A 19,228-nucleotide genomic window follows, 5' to 3' on the forward strand; every position below is an offset into this window, starting at 1 on the left:
AATTTTCATGAATCAATAGGGATGTAAGTGAGAAGCACTCAGGAGAACAATTTGTATAACAACTACAGTACTATAAAGACAAGAGCAGCTAGGTGTCATAGTGAATAGAGTACTGGGACTAGAATCAGGAAGACCTGAGTTCAAATCCAGATTTAGACACTAGCTATGTGATCCTACTAGCTGTGTAAGTGATTAAGCCACTTAATGCTGTTTGCCTCAGTTTCCACATCATTCAAATGAATTCCAGTAGGAAATGGCAAGACTCTCCAGTATCTTTGCCAAGAAAAAGCTAAATGAAGTCATGAAAAATAGGATACGACTGAAAGGACCAAATGATAATTGTAAAGACAAACAGTTTTGTTTTTAGGATTTAGGAATTTTAGAATTTAGGATTAGGAATTTTAATTTAAATTAGGAAATTTAGAATTTAGGAATTCTGATCAACACAAAGATCAACCACAATTCTAGAGGACTTCAGATGAAACAATGTCTTCATTATACACACACACACAATGGCCAATGCTGGAGTTTGTTTTGTTTAATTGTACATGATTATGAGAGGAGTTTTATTTTTCTTGTTTTACCAATTGATTGGGGGTGCCAGGAAGTAGGAGGGAAAGAAAGCAGATCTGAAAATAAAATTAAATTTAATAACAGTGCTAATTTAATTTTAGGGTCATTGAGATTAGGAAGTGTATAATTGAAAATTAATAAATCTCCTTTTAAATAAAAATATATTTTAATATTTAATAATACTTAAATTAAAATATAATATTTTTTATTATGGAGAATTTTAATTTTTACAGAAGGTGATCATTTCATTTTTCTCTGCCCAGCTAGTCCCCATCTAGAGTTTAGTTCTGGGCATTGCATTTTCAGAAGAATGTTACTAAAGTGCAGAGGAAAACTAGGATGGTGAAAGGTCTCAGGTTCACACTCTAAGACAAATGATTGAAGAAAGGGGATATGTATAGCCTGAAGAAGACAAGACTTGGGGGGGGGGGGCTTGATGACTGTCATCAAGTATATAAAGAACTGTCAGGCATCTGGTGCTGAAATGGATAGAATATTCATCTTGGAGTCAGAAAGACCTGAATTCAAAGAAGGTCTCAGATACTTATTAGCTGTGTGACTCTGGGTAAGTCATTGAACTTCTATTTGTCTCAATTTCCTCAACTGTAAAATGAGGAAACAGTGTTGCTGAGAAGATCAAATGAGATTACATATGTAACAGTACTTAGTATAGTGTCTGGCACTTAGTAGGGGCTATTTAAATGCTTATTCTTTTGTGAAAGAGGAGATAAAGAGATTAGTCTTGTTCTGCTTAGCCACAAAGGGCAGAATACATAATTTATACATGTGAAAGCTTGCAAAGAGCAAAATTTAGCCTTAAAATCATGAAAAATTTCTGAAGAATTGGAGCTCTCCAAAAGTGGAATTGACTCTCCAGAGATAGTGCTCCAGCCCTTCAAGCAAAAGCTGTAGGACAATTGGAGTTGTTACAGTGGAGATTCTTGGCCTGATTTGGACTAGATGTTCTCTGAGGTCCTTTCCAACTGAGATTTTGTGGTTCTGTCTCAACAGTCATAAGTGCCACTTCCTTTAGTATCTGAGAATGGGCTTTTCTGGCTCCTTGGACACATGTAGGATGACTAGATTGTCTTACCATCTCAGTAATCTTGAGTTTCCACTGCTCTGTTCTTCCCAGCACAAAGCTTGTTCTTCTTGGCAGGGAAAACAGACACAAAATAAAAATTTCAGCAATTCAGTATTCTCTCCATCAATGCTTGTCATTATGCTAACCACCCAAGCAGCATTCCTAGCCTTTCTTTAATTCTCCTCTTGCCCCAGAAGTTAAAGTAGATTGTTGCCTCATATCACCCTCACCCAGAGTTTATTCTGGGATACATATATTATTTGAATATATCTCCTGTCTAGATATGTATAGACATGGGTAAAAGAATCCAGTAGCTCCTGTCCAAGAAATGAAGGAAACCAAACAAATACTGGGCAAAGGAGAGTCTTTATTTCACTCACAGAAAATGCAATTCATGCAAGGAACTCATCAGAACCCATAAACAAATGCAGAAAGAAATAAAGAACTCATAATTATGAGTCCATAGAAAGTCGGTAAAATTCTCCCCCTCTTGGGAGTCTCACCCCCCCCCGCCCCCATGCTCCTTTTTTATTATGAAATTAACAATTATCAAAACACAATTATTTCAAAATATGTAAAACAAAAAGTATTCTTTATTGATTCATATATTTGTCCCATACATTCTTAAGAGTATATTTAATTGAACAAAGCAGTTACAAAATTGCCCTTTCTTCTTTGAATTTTTAAAATGTCTTAAGAATATTCTTGTCTTTTTTTCTTTCCCATCCTATCATTACCTACTAACTCACTCCACCTCCACCCCCTTGCCTCTACAATAGTTTTGCTAGTCATGCAAAACAAAACATTGGCCATGTCTGAAAATATAGGCTCCATAATGTGCCTTTAATCCATCACCTCCTTATCAAGAAGCAGAACCCAGGAGAGCACTTAGGTGGCTCAGTGAATTGAGAACCTAGAGATGGGAGGTCCTGTGTTCAAATCTGGCCTCAGATACTTCTTAGATACAATCTTAGATCTTAGATGCAATCATCAATATTGATTCTAAGACAGAAGGTAAGGATTTAAAAAAAGAAGCAGCAGCAGCAGCAGCAGAGACCATCATCTTTTTTTTTTTGCCTTGTATCCCCAACACCTAGTGCAGCTCCTACTGGCACACAGTAGTTCTTAATAAATTCTTACTTGCTTGATCAGTCTATTAAAAGTCACAGTTGGTATTTTAAAAATGGAGATTTGAATCCCAGATTTCAATCCCCAGAAGTCCTTGGTACTTCCCAGAATTCCCTATAATCTCACCTGAGTCTCCACCTGGGTGAGATCACAATTTAGCCTCCCAAGAGCTCTTCCTCTACTCAGACATTGCAACATGTAGTAAGTAGGCTGTGAATGGGCTAGTCAGCCCTAGGCACATGGTTTATTATTTTGTATCCTTGATTTCTAATAATCTTTAATAAACCTCACAAAATATTATACTTTTATTACTAGAAAACTAAATTAATTTTTACAGTTTTAATCAGATTGCTGACATCTTTCAAAGTTTTCTTCCTTTATTTGCATTATTGTACTCATCATGCAACCTAATATTTTCATTTTGCTAACCTATCAGTTCATACAAGACTTATAAAACTCCTCTGAATTCTTCCTATATAGTTTTTAGAGTGCAACAACATTTCATTACATACATATATATATACCATAATTTTTTATTCATTTCCTAATTAATGGACATCTTTTTTGTTTTTAGGGTCCTGTTATAACAAAAAAAGCTTCTTTAAACATTTTTAGTTATGGATCTTTTTCTCTCTGTCTTTGATCTCTTTGAAATATACGCCTAATAGCATGATTGCAAGGTCAAAGAGTATATACAATTTGGTGGCTCCAAATTGCTTTTGGACAGTGGTTGGACAGAGCTCTCTAGTAGTATGCCTGTGTTTCCACAGATTCCAACAAATTTGGGTCTCACTTTTTCATGGCTTCCTAAAATCTGGGCGAATCAGCACCATGGCATGGTTTAGACTCCTCTTGGAAAGAAATTTTACTTGAGATTGATAATGGGGCAGTGTCCTGACATTCTGGGACCTAGACTACCTCCAGGGTCCTAAATGGTTGCTTTCCCTCCTTCCTCCACCTTGTAGTGCTGCCTTGGGGCTCAGAACTCCACCAAAACTTTCCTGGAAGGAATATCTTCTTAGTGATCCTGGAAAGGTAACTCCTCTTCCAAAAGATGCATACTGTCTAAATCACTCTCTATCATAACTGGATGAATACTGCAGTTATCCTCTGCATCTTAACGTTAGTCTATTCCTGATGCTTCTGCAAGCATCAGTGTTTGGACATAGTAAACATTTAAATATGTTTTATCATTCTTTCTCCAGGACCGCGTACTTGATCTTCTCTTTTAGAGGGGCTTTCTTAGGAAATTCCTCTTCTCTTATTTCTAGGGAATCTAACACAGTTTACACTCCCCCAATCCCAATCTTTGATTCAGTGACACGTGCCTCTAGTCTATTCCCTGAACACTCCATCTCTCCGCTCCAGGCATTTTCACTGGCTGTTCCCTCATCCCTTCTCATCTCAGCTTCTTAGCTTCCTTCAAGTCCAAGCTAAAAATCCCATCTTCTAAAGTAAGACTTTCTCAGGTCCTCTTCATTCTAGTACCTTCCCTCTGCTAACTATGTCCTATTTATCCTATGTATACCTTGCTTTGTATGTATTTGTTTGCATGGTTATCTCTGCACTTAGATTGTGAGCACCTTGAGGGTAGAGTTTATCTTGACTGATAGAGAGCTCTCCAAACTCTCCAACTTGGGGTTATTTATGTGAAAGCATATTAAAAACCTTTTCAGGAGCATTGAAAATTAATAGAAATAATATCTTCCTCTAAAGTCCTTCCCAAAATCCTTTGTAAAGCTCCTTGGAAAAAATTCCTTTTCTTAAGTAAGGAGTAGATTAAGGGCAATACCAAACCTTTTAACAAAGAATAACTTTTGGTCTTGTTTACACCATTGCTAGTGATTAACTCAACTCAGGGCTGTGCTCTCTTTACCTGCATACCTGAAGTGATTGGTGGGCTAGCACCCACCCTTCTCCATTCCACTGAGAAAGGCTTAAGCTGTCCAAGGATGGAAGAGGTCACTGTTTAACTCCAAGAATGAGGGAGTGTTCCAGGAGGAGTGGGATAATCACTTAGTGACTTGGCTGCTCAATTCTAAAATGTTAACGGAATATTTTTGAAGATCTCTTTTCCTTATTTATAATTTCTAGCAGAAATCTTCTTCTAAGGGCAGGGGGTTGTGTTAGGAGGGCATGGAAGTGGGTAGGGAAGGGTATGCCAATTTGAAATGACATGGATATAGATTAATGGCCAATCAAATCAAATTGTTTCTGATCCTAAACCATGGCATTAGTATTTTTTTCTCTGACGCCTGTGAGGTAACCCTGAGGGGGCTAGCATTACCCAGGAAATCTCTGCTACCTAGGAAGCCAGGGCTCAGGAATGACATCCAGGAATGCCGCTCTTGGTTCACAGAGATGAGCACATGTCTGCCTCACTGCAAAGAAGCCATAAATAACGTGAGCTGCAGTGAGGGTAGAAGTGGGAAAGTTAGTCAAAAAACATTTATTAATCATCTCCTGTGTGCCAGGCACTGTGCAAAACACTGAGACAAAGAAAAGCAAAAGACAGTACCTGCCCTTGAGGACAGGAGGGGACCACATGCAAATAGTGATGGACCAACAAGATAATACAGGAGAGGGGACAGATAAATGCCTCAAGGAACGGAGAGCCTTTCCCCATGCCTCTTCTTTCAAGTACCTTCCCTCTGATGATTATGTCCTATTTATCCTATTTATACCTTGCTTTGTGTATATTTGTTTGTATGTTATCTCCCCCATTGGATTGTGAGTCAGGTCTAGACCTCATTGGGGTGACCCTGGGCAAGTCCCTTAACTCCTAATTGCTCCTTACCCATTTCTGCCTCAGAACCAATACATAGTATTGATTCTAAGATTAAAGGTAAGAGTTTAAAAAAGGAAGAAGAAAACAATACGGTGGGGGACAGGTTATTTAAATACTAGATGATAAGGAACTACTAGAATTTCAATAGTTACATACATCTGAGCTTTAAGAAAACTGGAGAACAGCAAGGTGACTCAATGGACTGAGAGCAAGGTCTATAGAAGGGAAGTTCTGGGTTCAAATTTGACCTCAGATACTTCCTAGCTATGTGATCCTGGACAAGTCCCCCCATTGCCTATGCCTTATTGCTTTTCTGCCTTGGAACCAACATACAGTCTTGATTATAAGACAGAAGGTAAAGGTTTAACAAAAAATGTTTTTTTAAATAAGAGACAAGAACTTTGGAGTGAGGGGAGACTTACCATTTGGAGGATGTAGTACCCTCAAAAGTAACCGGGAAGTTAAGAAGAAGGGAGGGATAAGGAGGAATGATAATGCTCATTATAGACATTTTGAATTCAAGATGCCTACAAGACATCCAGGTCAAGTGTCCAATTAGCAGCTGGAGATGTGAGACTGGAGGTCAGGTTAGGGCTGTAATATTGAAAAATTAATATAATACCAAATGTAATATGCTAAATGTAATATTTAGAAATATATTATTTTTTTAAAAAAGATTATTGGGGTCACTGTTTATAAAATAATTAACCCCTAAGACACAAGGATGATAGCATTTAACAATTTTATTTTAATATAACTATAGTCTAAGAAAGGAGGGAAGGGAATAGAAAAAATATTTCCTAGCCTGCCACCCTAATCTTACCAGCATGTGAGTGTCTTCTGCCCTAGTAATGCCCTCCATTCTCATGTCAGCCTCAAAGTTTCCTGGTTTTCTTCAAGACAAATAAAATTTTGCCTTCTTTTGGCAAAACAAAAAACAAAAAACCAAACCAACAAAAAAAGCCATAGAGATGCTCATCGAATCCACTGGATGAGATCCCCAAGTGAAAGAGGGAGAAGAGAGCCCAGGACAGAGTCTTGTAGATTACCTAGACCTAGCTTTAGTGAGTGTGACCTGGATTAAGATCCAGCAAAGAAAATGGATTCTGGTCAAGGACACATGTAATACCCAGTGGAATTGTGCATTGGTTCTGGGAGGGGAGTGGAGGGAGAAGGGGAAGGAGGAATAGAAAATGATTTTTGTAACCAGGGAATAATGTTCGAAATTGACCAAATTAAAAAAAATAAATATTTTTTAAAAAAAGATGCAGCAAAGAAGACTGAGGAACAGGAAAGAGTATCCCAAAAAGCTTAGAGACAAGAGAGTGATTGGCAATGTCAAGGGCTGCAGAGGTCAAGAAGGATGATGATCGAGAAAAGAACTAGGTTTGGCAAATGAGAAATCCTGGTCACTTTGGAGAGAGTGGTTTAGGTTGAATGATGAAGCACCACATGCTACTTCTTTCTCTGGGAAAGGAATGGGTTTAAAAAAAAAGCTCCTTAATGGTTGCAAAATGTTTTATAGATATTATCTCATTTGATCCTCACAATAACTCAGTAAGGTAGGTGCTATTATTACCCCCATTTTACAGAAGAAGAAACTGAGGCTCAGAGGTTAGATAACTTGCCCAGGGCCACATAGCTAGTAAGTATATGATACAGAATTTTAACCCAGACCTTCTTGTCTCCAAGTTCAGCATTTAGGGAAAGGATTAGAATAATAGATGACCTTGTCACTTCTTCCATTCTTTGAAAGATAAAATTGTCATTTGGACAAGTCACAGTTTTATTAACTATATAACTACTATTGGCAGAGACAGAGTACCAGTGGATATCTAGAATGGTGGATGTGCCCCACTTCATTATTCATGTTTTTATACCAAGAGGCAGACTTCTCATCTTACCTGGTCTCAGTTATACCTATAAAGTCAAATTTGCCTCTTTGCATTTAGATGAGTTTATGACTCATATCTGATAGGTTTCTCTACTACCTTTGCTGAAGTTTACATCACTTGAATTATTGGTCCTTTCTTCTGATAGTCTTCTTCCTAAGCTCTATGTCTTCTACTTCATATGGTGCTAGGCTTGTTTGACTTTGTGGTCAGTTTTTTCCCTCCTCTTCTCTTTTCAGTTCATAGATCTTCTGATCATATCTGTAAGAGCCCAGACAAGTTATTTTTTGCTACCCCTTCTAAGGTGCATTCCATCCTGATTCTATATATCCTATATTTTAAGCTATGATCCAGAAACCCAAATACCATTCTTCTACATAATGTTCTTATGTAGTAGCCATATATTTATTCCTCAAATGGCTTTTTTCTTCCAAATATTCTACTTTAAGTGACAGAAGAGAAAAAATGCCACTGATACCCCTAAAGTTTTTTTACTCTGGTTCATAATCATTAGGAGTACTTTTTAGGTTATCTTCTGGCAGGATCATTTATCCCTACATGAACTACCAAGAGCAGGTAATAGTCTGTCTATATGTTTAACATGTCTCAGGAAATTCTCCATCAAATCATGCCCCAAGAAGATAGTTGACTTCTCTGTTTATATCAGCTCTTTTTTTTTTAACCCTTACCTTCCATTTTAGAATTAATATTGTGTATTGATTCCAAGACAGAAGAGCAGTAAGGACAATTGTGATAAAAGGATGGAAAGGTTTGCAATTTGCAAATAATAAGCCCTTATTCCTTTCCCTTCCAAACCAATAAAGTAGATTTTTATATGTTTTTTCCTCTTGTGTTTCCCTTATCCAAAATCCTATCCTAATACTAGGCAATGAGAGTTAAGTGTCACATTTGAACCCAGGATCTCCTGTCTTCCAGTCTGGTGCTTTATCCACTGAGCTACCCAGCTGCCCCCCTATATTAGGTCTTTAAGGACTTGCTTTAATAGCCTTTAACAGGATGCCACCAGCTACCACTAGTCTTTTTCCTTTGAGCATTCCTAGATGCACTTTCACCTTAATGCCAGTTCCTTCCTTCTTAGACTGTCTCCTATTTATCCTGAATATATCTTGTTTGTTCGTTTTTGTTTGCATGATGTCTTCCCCATTAGATTGTGAGTTCCTGGAGGAGAAGAAGTTTTTTTTCCCTTTCTTTGTATTCCCCAGCCCTTTGTACAATGTCTGGAACATATTAGGCTCTTAATAAATGCTTATTAATTTGACAACCATATCCACATCATCATCTTCTTCATCATCATCATCATTCCTTGAAGCACAAGAAGCTTCTTCTACCTATGACTCTCCAGATCCCCCATCCATTGGAAGAACCTTTTATTTTTCACTTAGCCCTGCCTGAATGACTCATAACTATATAACAGGAGATTGTGGGTTCAGATCTGGCTTCAAACACTTCCTAGCTATGTGACTCTGGGCAAGTCACTTAACTCCCATTTCCTAACACTTAATGTTTTTCTGCCTTGGAACCAATAGGCAACATTTCTTCTTTATTTCCTTTACTGTCCCATTTTTTCTCCATCAGATTTTTTGATTCATGGTAGGATTGTTCTCTGTTTCTTCACATCTTTTTCTTTTTGGTTTCTTCTTTGAAGCACTTCTCTTCTTTCAAAGTCACACGGTCCATATGCCTCTGTAGAGATGTATAAATGGAGATTTTGAACCTTAGACTTCATTCCCCAGAAGTCTTTGGTATTTCCCAGAATTCCCTATAATCTCTCCCATGTCTCCATGTTGATGAGATCAAGTTATCATGCACTCTCTTCTTGGATGATGTAGCATCAGCAGTGATGGTGGTAAGGTGGGGAAGATTTGAAAATGGCTAACCAGCCATGGGCATGTGGTTTTTATTTTGTATCCTCCTTATTCCTTGATTTCTAATGATCCTTAATAAACCTCATAAAATATAATGTTTTTATTACTAGAGACATAAATTTAATTTTTACAGTGATATATAACTATAATCTCTATTATGGAAGAAGCTGAGGCTGACAGATCTCTTGAGGTCATGAGTTTTTAGTTTTGGTGGACTAGGCTGATTGGGTGTCACTACAAAGTTTATTGATCATATGGTGAGTCCCTAGAAGGAGGGAGACCCCAGGTTACCTAAAAATGGTCAAACTGGCTGAAGTTGGAGATGAAAGTCAAAACTCCCAAGTGGATAAGTGGTGGAATTGGGTCTTGGAGCTCTCAGCCTGAGGAGAACAGGGAATTCCACTCCCAACAAATAAAAAAGCAAATAATTAAATGAATGAATGATTAGATAAATAAATGGATGAATAAATAAATTAAAGAATAAACAAAGTATGGTACACTAGAAAGAACATTGAACTTGATGCAAGGAGAGATATAGGTCCAAATCTTGTTTCTTACATGTGTGATTTGTGGGACTTTGAGCAAATCATGCTCTCTCATTCAGTTTCCTTATCTGTAAAATCAGGATACTAATATATGTACTGCCTACTTCACAGGGCTGTTGAAAGATTCAAATGATTTAATAAATGTAAACTACTGGGTAGACATTAAGATATCACATAAATATCAGATATTTCATTTTTCTCTTTGTTTTCACAACATCATTATTTGTTGAGATACATCCTTACAATTCCTGGTGACAGTCAAGACCTTAAAGCAAAAGCCACTGACAAAATGGCAGCAGTGGCATGCAGCAGCATATGCAATAATCCATATCCATATTTTCCATCTTTCTATCAAGACTAGGGAAACATCTTTCCTTGTTTAACCCCTGGGGCCATGATTGATCAGTGCAGTCGATCTGAGTTTAGTTGGCTATTAGCATATAATTTTCATCATAGACCCTACCTATATTAGGACTTTTTAATCTAGAATTGAAGAATTTATTTTAAAATCTGACCATTGAGCAGAACCAAAAGAACATTGTACACATAAAATGAAACATTGTGGAACGATGGAATGTAATGGACTTTGCTACTAGTAGCAATGCAACGATCCAGGACAATCCTGAGGGATTTATGAGAAAGAATGTTATCCACATCCAGAGAAAGAACTGTGGGAGTAGAAATGCAAAAGATAGGGGCAGCTGGGTGGCTCAGTGGATTGAGAGTTAGACCTAGATATGGGAGGTCCTGGGTTCAAATCTGACCTCAGATAGGTCCTAACTGTGTGACCCTAGGCAAGTCACTTGACCCCCTTTGCCTAGCCCTCACCTCTCTTCTGCCTTGGAAGCAATACACACTATTGAATCCAAGAGGGAAGATAAAGGTTTTAAAAAAAAAGAAATGCAAAAGAAAAAATATATGCTTTACTATATGGATATATGATTTGGGGTTTTGGTTTCAAGATTGCTGTATTGCAAAACTGAATAATATAGAAATAGGTATCAAGTGATAACATTAGTATAATCCAGTGGAATTCCTTGTTGGCTCCAGGAAGGGGGGGGAAGAGGGGAGGGAAAGAAAATGTATCATGGAAAAATGGAAAAATAATTTAAAAAATTAAAAATCAAATGAAAAATAAACAAATAAAAATCTGATCATTGGGCAGCTAGGTGGCTCAAAGGATAGAGTTCCAGGCCTGGATATAGAAAGCCCTGGACTCAAATCTGGACTTCCTTGTTGTGTGACCCTGGGCAAATCACTTAACCCCAATTACTTAGCCTTTACTACTCTTCTATGTTGGAATCAATACTTAGTATTGATTCTAAGACAGAAGGTAAGGGTTAAAAAAATCCAATCACTATATTTTAATATAAGTGATTTCCCTTGTAATACTCTGCATTTTTATTTTAAACATTTACAAACACGATTCTGAAATGTTCATCATAAGTTTTGTTGCTATCCAGCCATATCAGTTGTGTCCAATGCTTCATGATCCCATTTGTTTTTGTTTTTATTTTATTTAGTCAATTTAGAATATTTTTCCTTGGTTACAAGAATCATATTCTTTCCCTTCCTTCCCTCCCCCCACCCTTCCCGTAGCTGACCTGCAATTCCACTGGGTTTTACATGTGTCCTTCATCAGAACCCATTTCCATGTTGTTGGTGTTTGCATTAGGATGTTCATTTAGAGTCTACATCCCCAATCATATCCCCTCGACCCATGTAATCAAGCAGTTGTTTTTCTTCTGTGTTTCTGTTCCATTTGGGGTTTTCTTGACAAAGACAGTAGAATGGTTTTTTCCTTCTCCAGCTCTTTTTACAGATGAGCAAGCAGACTTGCCTAGGGTTACACAAAGAGTAAGTGTCTGAGACTCCATTTGAACTCAGGAAGATGAATCTTCCCAACTTCAGGGATAGCATTCTATTCACTGAGCCACCCAGCTAGGAGGCTACCAAATGGGACCACAAAAGAAAAAAAGGCTTAGAACCTCGTACTTGATTCTACTTGGTTCTTGGTTCTAATTTGGTTCTACTAACTTCTCTCACTTAACTCCTATGAGTTTTCCTGAATTTCCCTGAATATCTTATTTCTACGGGGGGGTAGTGGAACAACTCCACTTGAATACCACCATCGCGGTCCTTTCAGAGAGGCGAGACCCATGCAGAATAGATACTGATGCTTTCATGTCATCTCAAGAATTGGGAAACTCTCCTATTTATTCGGTAGATTGGGGCTGGCTGATGGCCTGAATCTCTTTTCTGCAGCATAAGAGGCCACCAAGAGCCCCAGGACTGCTTTCGAGTAAGCATTCATGAGATCCCTTAATTGAGCCTGAACTATTTGAGCTTACTCAGTTGAGAGGAGCTCAAGGCTGCCACCATCCACGATTGTCTTCTTCTCCCTTGCCTGTCCAGTCCCTTCCAGATTGCCTTCCTGATGGTCTCACTGCTGAGGCATCTCCCAGACCTGTTCACAACATCCCACAGAGTACCATACACTAGTATAAGAAACAGGAAATCTGACCCTCTTTGTTTCTTTCCCCCTTTCGAAAACCAGAAGTCATCTGGATTGAATCTTGCCAACACCAACAAATGAAATTACCCTGTATGGCTTCAGCTTTATAATTTGTCTCTAAAGAATTAAATTCAATTAATTTTATTATTAATTAAAATAATGCTAAATAGACCTGTACTAGAGTTATCAAAGGATAAGGAGCATGAATGATCAAGGATATAGACTAAACAGTTAACTGGGATGGCAATTGGATAGAGCCTCCCAATCTCCCCAGTTCCTGCCATCGATTCAAGTGGTACTTAGCCTGACCAAAGTGAGGTCTCACCACATCAGCCGGGTCAAAGGAACAAAGACTCCTTTCCTCAGTCTTCTCTTATTCCCCCAGAATACCAGGTGTCACATCACATCGAGGGTAACAGCTACCATTAGTTGTTGAAACAGTCTTCATGCCTTGGGCCCCAAGTCTTGATCCTTCTCCTTCCCTATTTAGAATCTAGAAATTAGAATTTCTCACCCAGTTAATTTTCCACCGCGCTGCAGTCTAGAGATACGTCCTTATCTACATTCTTTCTGCTCAAAGCCCACAACTACTAAACGCTGGACCATCACTATGTTCAGTTGCTTCTGGGTCTTGCTTATCTAGTCCGTGAGGCTGATGCGATGCAGTTTTTAAATTTGGTAACTAGGACCAAAGAGTTTGAATGATTACAGCTAAATAGCATAGTTTGAGGTCTGGTCATTTTCGTGCTCTACACGCCTCCTTTTTTTCATTCTTTTATCTCGAGATGCTAGAAATGTCAACTATTTCAAGGAACATATTATTCTCCTTGACGACTTGGAGGGTAAAGATGAATTCCAACAGTCCTTTCACTTTCTTTTTGTGCAAATATTGATCTTATTACTTGGCAGAGGCAGCCACTCAAACAAAGCAGTCTCTGCAAGGTACTACAAAAATTTTTTTCCCTCTGTGTTGGCAAGTGACTGTCATAGTCTTGGGGATCCTAGGATCTTAGATTTAGACTTTAGGGTCTAAGGGCCATCCAGTCCAACCCCCCTAATTTAAAGATGAGGAAAATGAGGTATGAAGAAGCTGAACAGTTTGCTCAAGGTTACACAGCTAGTCTCTGGGGCAGGATTTGAAGCCAGCTCTTCCTGACTCCAAGGCCAGTGCTATGTATCCCCAGTCTTCTTTTTGGTAGTGCTTCTGACTTAACCCTGTGGTTAACTGCAGGATCAAACATTATTTGCCATTATTTGCCATTGCTCTTCATTCTAAGCCATTCTTATATATGCTTTTTTTTTTTAACCCTTACCTTTCATCTTAGAATCAATACTGTATATTGGTTCCAAGGCAGAAGAGCGATGAGGGCTAAGCAATGGGAGTTAAGGGACTTGCCCGGTCACACAGCTAAGAAGTGTCTAAGGCCAAATTTGAACCTAAGACCTCCAGTCTCTAGTCCTGGCTCTCAAATCACTGAGCAACAGAACTGTCCATTTATTTATTTGTTTGTTTGTTTAAACCCTTCCCTTCCCTCTTGGAATCAATACTGTGTATTGGTTCCAAGTATGAAGAGTGGTAAGGGCTAGGCAATGGGAGTTAAGTGACTTGCCCAGGGTCACACAGCTAGGAAGTGTCTGAGGGCTGTATAAAAGGAGATTTGAACGTTAGACTTCAGTTCCCAGAAGTCCTTGGCATTTCCCAGAATTCCCTATAATCTCTCCCATGTCTCCACATTATTGGTATTTAATTGTCAGTAATGCCTCCCATGTGTTCTCTTCTTGGACGATGTAGCATCAGCAGTGATGGTGGTAAGGCGGGAAATTTGAAAATGGCTAACCAGCCATGGGCGTGTGGTTTTTATTTTGTATCCTCTTTATTCCTTGATTTCTAATGATCCTTAATAAACCTCATAAAATATAATATTTTTATCTTTAGAGATAATTTAATTTTTACAGACCTGGCTCTCAATCCACTGAGCTACCCATCTGCCCCCTTGTCCATTTATTTATGCTTTTCGATATCCTATACAAAAGATCTACCTGATGTACGTGAGGCCCTCCTTTTTGGTTATAAAAAATTTTATAAAATATATTTTTATAATATTTACTAAAAAAATATTGAAATCAAGGCAACACTTAAGCTTTGTTGTTTCATGTCTTTTTCTGGAAATATGACTGTCCTCCTACTTGCTCTTGATGGTGTTTTTGTATATCCTCTTGTGTCAAAATCATGCCTGTATGTGTGTAGCACCAATATGAGCTGCCCCTGGGTCTGTGGCACCGTTTTTGGTCATTGTCTATTCCACATGTCCAAGCAGTCTCTAATATCTCATGCCAAAAGAGAAATGAATTCAGAACAAAAGGCATTCAATGAAAATGAATAGCAAGGTCAATAAAAAGGAATTAAATCACACTGTGAGTGTTCTCTGCCCCCACATAAAATGGTTTCTACTTTCTACACCTCCAGGGGAGCCCTAGTCACTCCCCAAATTATCCCTCTGTCTTGCCTACCCAGTGGAAAAGAATTACCCTCAGATCACTCTTGGCAGTCAGATTAAAGCCTGGACCTACTGTGATTAATCAAGTCTCTTTCACTCTAAGCACCACAGTCTAAGGAGCACTGATGGCGCTCATCATGGCAATCTTGAACTTTCTTGAACTAGATGGTACTCAACTTTGTGCTATGGCTCCCACAGCCATTAATGGGAAATTGACATAGTTAATAATTTTTTCCATTTCCTATCTCCATTCCTGTTTGCTTTTTTGTGAACATTGTATTTAATTAGTCAATTTAGAACATTTTCCCTTGGTTACAAGAATCATATTCTTTTCCTCCCCTGTCTCCACCCCATCCTGTAGCTGATGCCCAATTCCACTGGGTTTTACATGTGTCCTTTACAATGCTTTTTTAAAAATTTAATTTAATTAAAAACATTTTTTTTAATTTAAAATACTTTTCCATGGTCCCATGATTCACCGATTCCCCCCTACCTCACTCTTTTTATTTTATTTAAAAAATTTAGGATCTATAATAAATATTGGTTCCAAGCAGAAGTATAGGCTAGATAAATTGAAGTTAAGTGACTTGTCCAGGGTCATACAGCTAGGAAGTATTTGAGTCCACATTTAAACCCAGATCCTCCTGATTTCAGTCTTGGAGCTCAATTCACTCTGCTTCCTAGCTACCCCTCATAATGCTTTTTAAACCATCCACAATGTTGAGAGCTCATATAACTTTACCACATTATCACATAACCTTCTAGGAAATAAAGTCCAAAAACTTTCTTCCACTAACCTTGGCTCTCTTAAGTCACAAATATTACATAGGAAGGAAGGAAACACAATTTCCCCCCCTTTTTTTAAAAACCCTTACCTTCCATCTTGGAATCAATACAATTGGTTCCAAGGCAGAAGAGTGGTAAGGGATAGGCAATGGGAGTTAAGTGACTTGCCCAGGGTCACATAGCTGGGAAGTGTCTGAGGTCAAATTTGAACCTAGGGCCTCCTTTCTCTAGCTCTGGCTCTCAATCTACTGAGCTACCCAGTCTCCGCCCCCCCCCCCTTTTTTTTCACTTTTAAAACTAAAAAAATTTTGTTTTTTTTTTTTAATATTTTTCCATGGTTACATGATTCATGTTATTTCCCTCCCCTCTTTCTTCTCCCTCCTGGAGCCAATGAGCAATTCCACTGGGTTATACATGCCTCATTGTTCAAAACCTATTTCCATGTTATTCATATTTGCAGTAGAGCGATCCTTCAGCATCAAAACCCTAATCATATTCTCATTGACCCTTGTGATCAAACAGTTGTTTTTCTTCTGCGTTTCTGCTCCTACAGTTATTTCTCTGAATGTGGATAGCGTTCTTTCTCATAAGTTCCTCAGAATTGTCCTGGGTCATTGCATTGCTGGTAGTAGAGAAATCCATTCTATTTGATTGTACTACAGTGTATCTGTCTCTGTGTGCAATGTACTTGGGTATTTTTATTTTATTATTTGGGATATCCATGGTGACCAATAATTAATATAATTTAGGTCACAACACTAAAATTATCCTTTACAAATGTTCTCCTGGTTCTGCTCCTTTCACTCTGCATCAATTCCTGGAGGTCATTCCAGGAAACAAACATTTATCAAGTGCCTATGATGGGCTAGGCACTATGTTGTCTTATTTGCTCCTCACAACCATGGGAGGTAGTTGTGCTATTATTATCACCATTTTATAGTTGAGGAAATTGAGGCAAATAGAAGTGAAATGATTTCCCCCAAATAATGCAGCTAGTAAGTGTCTGATGGGATTTTGGATTTCCTGACTCCTGGCCCACTGTTGTTTTTTCCCTTGTTTTTCTTTTCCATGTGTTTTTCCTTTCCCTATGGATTGTCTATATTTTTTCATTCTTTGTTATATTTGTGTCTATTGCTCTCCTACCTGCCTCTCTCACATTATCTACCCCTCTTTACCACTGCTTTGAGAAACAATAAAGTTTCATCCATAGGAACTAAAGAAGAGGAAGCAAGAAAAGAAATTTGCTCCAGGAAGTGGTTCACCAGAGCCCCAGCAGAGGGATTGCAAGATCAAGGTCAGAAAGAGACACCAGGGTAACATGGTAACAACAGGCTTCCTCAGTAGAACTGGTCATTGGTTCTGTTCATCCTACTCTATAATGACTAGTCTTGGAAAAAGGCATTTAGTGGGGGCAGCTAGGACAATGGCTAGAGTGCCAGGCTTGGAGTCAGGAGTACCTGGATTCAAATTTGGCCCCAGGTATGTCTAAACTGTGTGACGCTGGGCAGATCACTTAATCTTGATACCCTAGCCCTTGCCACTCTTCTGTCTTAGAATTGATACTAAGATAGAAGCTAAGGGATTTTTAAGAAAGAAAAGAAAGGAAGAAAGAAAGAGGGAGAGAGAGAGAGAGAGGAAGGAAGGAAGGAGGAAGGGAGGGAGGAAGGAAGGAAGGAAGGAAGGAAGGAAGGAAGGAAGAAAGAAAGAAAGAAAGAAAGAAAGAAAGAAAGAAAGAAAGAAAGAAAGAAAGAAAGAAAGAAAGAAAGAAAGAAAGAAAGAAAGAAGGAAAGAAGGAAAGAAGGAAAGAAGGAAAGAAGGAAAGAAGGAAAGAAGGAAAGAAGGAAAGAAGGAAAGAAAGAAAAGAAAGACAAGTCAATGACAGACTGAGAAAAGCACCACCTGAGGGAATTTCTGTCTTCCAGTCCATACTGGATTCCAAGTTTCCTGTCTTGTCCTGTGAGAGTTCTGGGTTCAGAGTTTCTTCATCATTGTTTAGAAACTGGTCCTGCTGAAAGCATGAGTAGAACACTGATTGGTAGCTGTGCTGCATTGTCTTCAACTCCCTTGACCACTTGCAGAAGGATTGTTGTGGGGCACTCAATAAATCCAATTGTGTTTTCCTTATAATGCCTAGGTTCAAAGCAAATTTTGTGCTGTTCCCGTCTGCCACAGCCTAGACCAGCAGGTGCAATCACTTGGTGGATGTTTTATCGTGTATTGTTTTATTGTTATTAAGTACATTTATTTGCTTATTGATTGTATGCCAAGAATTTTTTTAAAAACCTATGCAATTAAGCATATGTGTCTGCTACCATAGAGTAGTTCCATTCTGCCAGTCATACAACTAAGGCTGAAGGAAAAACAAAGGGGAGAAGGGAAGAGAACAAGCATTTATATAGCATTTACTATGAGCCAGGTACTTTGCTAAGCACTTTACAAATATTTCATTTGATTCTCACAACAACCCCGCAAGATAAATTGTTATCATCCCCATTTTACAGTTGAGGAAACTGAGACAGACAAGGTTGAGTGATTGCCCAGAGTCACATGGCTAGAAGCATCTAGTGCCAAATTTGAACTTGCACCTTCCTGACTTCAGGCTTAGCACTCTATCTACTGAGCTGCCCAGCTGCCTCTACAGTGTTTAGGGAAGAAATTGGGTTTTCCAGGGGTGAAGGCTTGGGAGCTGACTTCTGTTTGGGTAAATTTTCAATGATCCACATCTAACTCTAGATAATAGCTGGTTCTCTCTCAGAAAGAGGGAGGGCTAAGCAAGCTAAGAAGGTAGTTTATGATCTAAGACTCAGAGTTTGGGGCATTTCTACCTTGTGCGGTGGATGGACTTGGCCATGAGAGTGAGTATGAGAACATCCAGCTTTGGAACCTTCCTGTTAAACAGGATCAGGAGAGTGGCTCAAATGCCTCCTGAGGGTGGTGGTTGGAAATGGAAATTCTAGCCACAGTCACATCTTCATTGGTAATAGACTTGAGCTTAGTTAGAGCCACCATATTTTTTCTTTTTCTGATCATCCTTGTTTTTTCCATTCTTTGTAAGTCGTGTTATGCATCTATACAACATGTTTCAGAGATATTAGCATTTATTAATATCCTTTTCTATTTTAGCTATTTGTGTTTGTGTCCTATCCCATTATTAGATTGTAAATCCCAGAGGGGAAGAGACGTGTTATCCAAAATTTGCATTCCAATTTATTCCTAGAATAGTAATCTGTTTACAAGTGTTTATTGGACCAAATTGAAGAAGAAAGGAAGCAGTTCTTACCTTGTCATACATTCCCAACTGAGGAATAATGGATCATGGAGATATCTATTTGACTGGAAAATAATCATTCATAAGTTACCATAGTTTGGCTGACAAGTCTCTAATCCTCTTCTGCTTTGTCATATTTAGCAATAAAACATTACCTTTGGCCTAGTGACTCCTCTTAATTTCCAGCCAGATGGTATCAGGAAACAAAAATGCATGTAGATCTCTTACTAGGCAAGGCATTGTGGAAGAGTTATGAAATTTGGGG

The sequence above is a fragment of the Monodelphis domestica genome, chromosome 1 (genome assembly GCF_027887165.1).
Source record: "Monodelphis domestica isolate mMonDom1 chromosome 1, mMonDom1.pri, whole genome shotgun sequence".
NCBI classification, from domain to species: domain Eukaryota; kingdom Metazoa; phylum Chordata; class Mammalia; order Didelphimorphia; family Didelphidae; genus Monodelphis; species Monodelphis domestica.